Below are 6,245 nucleotides of genomic sequence, written 5' to 3' on the forward strand. Positions count from 1 at the left end.
ATATAAAAAAAAAATATATATTTATATATATATATATAGAGCCTCTGTGGTACAGTGGTAGAGTTTGCGTTTCGTACACGGGTGAGCCAGGGTTCGCACCCCACCAGGGTAATAAACTTTGGGAGTGTTCACCCGGCCACATACTGCATTGGCGGACACCAGGGGTGCTGTGGTTGAACCAGTGTCGCTTACTATAAAGTATGCTTGCACCCAGTCGGCTTGCGCGGGCCTATTACACTTGGTTCACAGACTGCACACACATCCAAAGCCACTCCAACACTACAATTACACTAACAAGCACTTCTCACCCTACATACAATCTCTACTAGACAGCCTAAGCCACTTGGTAGAGATACATTGGCTGTATCGTCCCGACTTCGGTCGAGATAGGCCGGTCCTGCAGTGGATACTCAAACGGCTGATGATATATATATATAAAATTTGGTTTTACGCCAGGTATCCCCGAAGGGCTAAGGCGTTGCCACTGGGTAGAGGACTTTTGGACTGGAGCGTGTAGCATTTTATGACCGGATGCCCTTCCTGATGTCTACCAATGACCCTTGGGTGGATTTGATCCTCCGACCCTTCGGTCAGAGCGGAGCGCTCTAACCCACTGAGCCACGGCTGGTACACACACACATATATATATATATATATATATATATATATATATATATATCTATATATATATATATATATATATATATATATATATATATATTTTTTTTATTTATTTGTGTGTGTGTGTGTGTGTGTGTGTGATTGAAAAAGTTAAATTCTCTGAGCTTGCTTGGCAATGTGGAGACGATGTAGAATATGAGACTGACTAGAAGAGTGTAGGGAGTGGGGCGAGGGAGGAGGAGGGAGAATGAGGATGAGATGGAAGGATGGAATGGAGACAAATGAGTGGCGTGTTGAACAGGAGGAAGGGCAGCCAAATGGGGAAGGACAGGGCGGTTTGGCGGCTGCTTGTTTGTAACCACCCCATATGGGGTTCATGCTTCTGGCTATAAATGTGTGTATGTATGTATGTATGTATACATGTACGTACATAGTGTATGTATAGATGTATGTATTATGTACGTATGTATGATAGTATCGGATTATTCACGGCTGACATGGACGACCAGTTCTGCCATGTCCAAGTTCAAGTGCCGGTATTCTCGTCGGATAAGGAAACTCCCTAACATTTTTTCCTAAGTGATTTATGTTGTTTTTTACACCATACTGTCCTCCTTTGTGCTACACAAATCCCTCCAGTATCGTCATACGCAGATTAAATAACATGCAAAAAATTAGTAACCAGCCATATCTATAAATAAATTGCTAAGGAAGAACGAGTTTGGGAGCTTTCTTAACCGACGACGACACCAGCCAAGGTGCCATGTCCAAGTTCAAGAAGTGCTATGTGGTTTCTTAACGACACCTCATCCGTAGAGCCCAGGAACACTTTTTTGTCAGTTGAGAAGTGTCCCTCCCCCACCCAGTGCTTCACCCGCAGGTATACGCCAGTTGTATAAGTCAGTCTTAAGGAGTGCAGATGAGAAGTGCATGTGGGAATTTCGTGTTGGAATGTTTGTGAGTGGAGTCTGTATGTCATCGATGGAACCTAGAAAATGTGTGTACACGTGATAACACATGAACCGCATACTACTACGACACTTTTTTTTTTTTCGGGGGGGGGGGGTCCACCCAGATGCAGTGGCCTAGTGGTTAGCATTCCTGGCAACGAAGCTGCCAGCCCGATAGCGCTGTGGTTCGATTCCTGGTGTTAGCAGCTGAAGCCGGGACTCAGGTGTCCATTCGCCGTTTGTGAGTTAGGTAAAATGAGTAGGCCTACTTTGTGTAACACTTAGGTAAGGCAACTTTGGTGACCTAGGTGATACGTTGGCCTTGTATTCCAAGATAGTATGTGAACAACCCGCCACAGGCTCACAGACAGAAACTGAGCACTGTGGCTAAGCGCATCTTAGCGTTTGGCCCCACCTGCATCCTTTACCGGGTGTGATCAACCCCAAATCAGGACTTTAGGCGCACACATTACCAACCAGCCCACCAGAGGCCCCAGAATTTTGGTTAAGTTTTCTATTGGCATCTTCCCCCAGGTTCACTAATGTATAAAAACACGTTTGAAAATTGCAGACAGCGCAGTGAGACTAAAGCAGGTCACAAGTTACTAAGCCTTACAACCCAGCATGTTACAAAGGTCACTGTGAGACATTGGAAGCCTTTGTCCCCCTTAAACAAGGCCGATCTCATGTCATTATGCAGGTGAACGTCTGAGACAATTGCAAGACGGAGGGGAAGCAACGACAATAATGCCATGAAAGTTTCAGCCTCCTTAATATAGTTGCAACAGTGAAGTGTATACACTGCATTAAGACCAGACTAGAATGGAATGAACGCAGCAGTAGAGGGGAAGGAGGACAGAGGGAAATTTGAGGAGGAGGGAAGGACAGGCGAGGGAGAAGTGAGGGAGAGTTCAGGGAAAGAGGGAGGGGTGAGGGACGTAGGAAGGGATAAGAGAAAGAGGGAGGCTTGAGGGAGGAGTAAGGGAGAAGAGAGGTATAAGGGAGAGCGGAGAGAAATGAGGAATGAATGAAGAAAAATTGGGAGAGAAGTGAAGGAGATGATGATGATGATGATGATGGTGATGATGATGGATGAGTGAGGTGAGGCGAGGGAAAAGACATTAGAGGTACAATAGGGTGAGTGAGAATTAAGGTAGAGGAGAAGTGAAGCAGCATATGAGGGGGAGAAAGAGGTGAGGGAGGGAGAGGAGGGAAAGAATACCATGGAAGATGTGAGGTAGGGATTAGAGAGAAGAGAGGAGCACAGGAGAGGCGTAAGGGAGAAGAGAGGGTGCAAATGCTGACATAGATACAGCATTACACCCGTTGTATTGCACAATTAATAATCGTAACAACTTAGCGCACTCACAGCATCAACTTACGCCCAAATCCCCATCTTTCGTAAATCCTTAACGCCACCTACTACTGTATATCGCTCGGAGGCTGTGTGACCATTTTAGGAATCTGGCTACTGCCGCCATGAGCTTGTAGAAGTGCCTATAAACCCCCTTCAGCCCACCTGTTAGTGTATCGAGATTTTGTAAGTTCTTTTAAAAACTCTCATAACACTTTCATGTATATTTACCTCGACGGAGACGCTTAGCATAAATGAAAGTCGAAGGAAATAGTCAGTTTTCTGCTAGCTCAAGCCATTTAAGATGAAGTATGAAGAAGAACAAGAAGAAGAGGAGGAGGAGGAAGAAAAAAAAGAAGGCTTATAATTGTGCCTATCAGCTGTACGAGTCATGAACCCTTTCAGGCCAAGGCCGTAGGATAAGGGGTTAAGCAAAACTTTTCCCTGATAGCCTATACAGATTCCTTGTGTTCTCTATACCGTAAACTTAGCAAAGGTTATGGCGTCCTGAGGATTTTCATCTCTGCTCCGATGCTCCTGACAAAACCTGTTGTGCTTCTTGCCAAGAATATTCTCATATTAAAACTGACTAACAGACGCAAAAGAGAAAATGATACTGACGCTGCCGGAGAGAGAGAGAGAGAGAGAGAGAGAGAGTCTGTGTTTGCGTGTGTGAGTCTGTCTGCAAACACCTTCCCCTGGCAGGTTCCTTTACCTACAACAGAATATCGCTTACATACACAGCCATATTAAGTTACACACACACAGCTAAAGGACGATACTTACTATGATACATACACGGTGATACTCTGCACCCATTGTATATACACATTCCAGCACACAGTCACACTTGTATACATAAGCATACGCACGCATGCACTTGCACATCCACACTGCTGCTCTTTTTCACCACAGAGTCTCTCATGCACGTACGTGGACGTAAATACACACACAGTTGCACTCATACACATGTACAGTTCTTGTATAATTAATTCCGCTAATTTCACACCTGTCTACACACACACACACACACACAAACTACCTGTATTTCTGTATTAGTCAATCTGTGTGTGTGTGTGTGTGTGTGTGTTTCAGAGAATGTGTGTCTGTTTTGTGTTTATGTGCGTCTCATAGTTGGTCACTGGTATACTGTGAGTTTGTTCTGGCGGCGTGTAAAAATTATAAGCGATGCAGTAAGCATTTCCTTGATTTACTTAATATTCATTATCGTCGTTGTCGTCGTCGTCGCTTTATTTCCCTTCACTCATTTTAAGATGAATATTTTTGACTGTAGGGGTTAGTTACAGCCTTTATGGAGCCCTTCACTACAGAGGCATTCTCCTTTGCTTAAGAAAAGTGTAAATAGCAAGAAAGTATTAATATTTACAAAGGTGTGTGTGTGTGTGTGTGTGTGTGTGTGTGTGTGTAGTGGGGTCGCTGCTGCATTGTGGTGTTGGTGTGGCTGTGTATCTGGGCTATACTGTTTTCACTTTAACGTGGCCTAAATTTGTCATCTCTCCATCCCGAATGTTGATGTGCAACAAGTGTTTAACAACAGAATATGATGTTAGTCACGAAGAAGTGGTTTAGAAAGGATGTTGAGCTGTAGAATTGTCTTTTTCTGCCACTGAGCTATGTGAAACAAATTGTAAAACGCCAAGAATCTGGACAAACTTAAGGAAAGAAGAGTATAGTGAAATATAAGATTCCCTAGAGATGGTAAGTATTAATATTCAGGAAGGATAATGTGTGATGAAGTGGCTGTTGTATTGTGGTTTGATTGTGTGTGTGTGTGTGTGTGTGTGTGTGTGTGTGTGTGTGTGTGTGTGTGTGTGTGTGTGTGTGTGTGACAGCATGAGTGAGAGTGAGTTCTCGTGGGAGGCGTTGTGTTACCATGATTATTCATTGCGTCCTGGACCGAATAGAGTGGATAGGGGAAAGGGGGAGAGAGGAGGAATTCAGGGATGGAGAGCGATGAGAAAGTGAGAAATGGAGAGAGGGGTAGATAATAGAAATACAAAGAAGAGGAAAGGGAGGGAAGAGAGGAGGTATGGTAAGAGAGAAATGGAGACAGTAAGAATGGAGAGAGAGAGAGAGAGAGAGAGAGAGATCTGGATATGGAGAGTGACTGCTGACTAATGTTCATATTCTATGTGCGGATGAGGCATCCTATTGCATCCTCCTGAGCATATTTAGGATATTACACCTACTCTTCTTCTGTTCGTCGATGATCTGAGCTGCAAATCCTATCTGGTTATACACGATTATTTCACCGTTCACAAATCCACCCGCTATCCACAACGTCCATCACTGTTAATAAAGCAGTCATGAGGCTGTGGCACACCTGGTTTACATAATTTTCGACTGAGGTAAAAGAGATCTTGATTCTTAATGCGTCGGTCTCCTAATTCCCACATCTTTCACCCGCCAATATCTTTCACAGGGAAATATCCCCAAATCTACGGAATAAATTCATACGGCATTGTTCGAAACAGAGGTGAATTGGTCGTACATTTGAAAAAATAAAAATTATGTTATCCAGGCTTTAATGTCCTGTAACGTGTGTGTGTGTGTGTGTGTGTGTGTGTGTGCAAATTGCAGGGTGGCCGTGTGGTAATGTATTTGTGTAAATGCAGGATGAGGCCAAAGGTTTTTCTGGATGCAATGGGTGGGTCGGGGCTTCAAGAGATGGCATTTCCGGGATGCAGCATATCAGTGGCTGCTGCCAGTAAGATTTCTTGCATCTTTTTCATGACAGGAAAGCATCGTTATTTTAATACGGTGATGCTACACAATATGCAAAACATTACATTTGAATACTTATACACATTGCAAATAGCTACTACATATGTCTGTGCCACTACTACTATTTAGCCGGACACAATACAGGTGGGATGGTTGTGCATCAAAACACTTTCTCTCACAGCAGTTTTCTTGTTAAATAATATATAATGAACACTTAACTGCACTGCTTGGTCTCAAATCACTACGTCCAAAAAAATAATTCGACGACTTAGCAGCGTACTGGCTTATGGTGCATCATTTATGTATCTAGGGCAGCTCACATCTCACCCACATGTTTATATGTCTGCTGTATTGGGAGTAGCCTCTGAAATAACCCCAATTTTTGTGTTTTGCTGTACAACCTGACCAAACGGGAAGGTTGGAGTGAGGGAGGCACAAGGATGGGAAAAGGATGTAAGGGGGGTACAAGGGATGTAAGGAGATGAGGGAGTGTAAAGGAGGGTAGGAGTGTATAATGGAAAGCAGGAGAGAATGAGGGAAGGCAGGGGGTGTAAGGAGGGGGACCAGGGAATATA

Source organism: Coenobita brevimanus, chromosome 1, assembly GCF_032717465.1.
Source record: "Coenobita brevimanus isolate Jiangsu-jjx chromosome 1, ASM3271746v2, whole genome shotgun sequence".
NCBI classification, from domain to species: domain Eukaryota; kingdom Metazoa; phylum Arthropoda; class Malacostraca; order Decapoda; family Coenobitidae; genus Coenobita; species Coenobita brevimanus.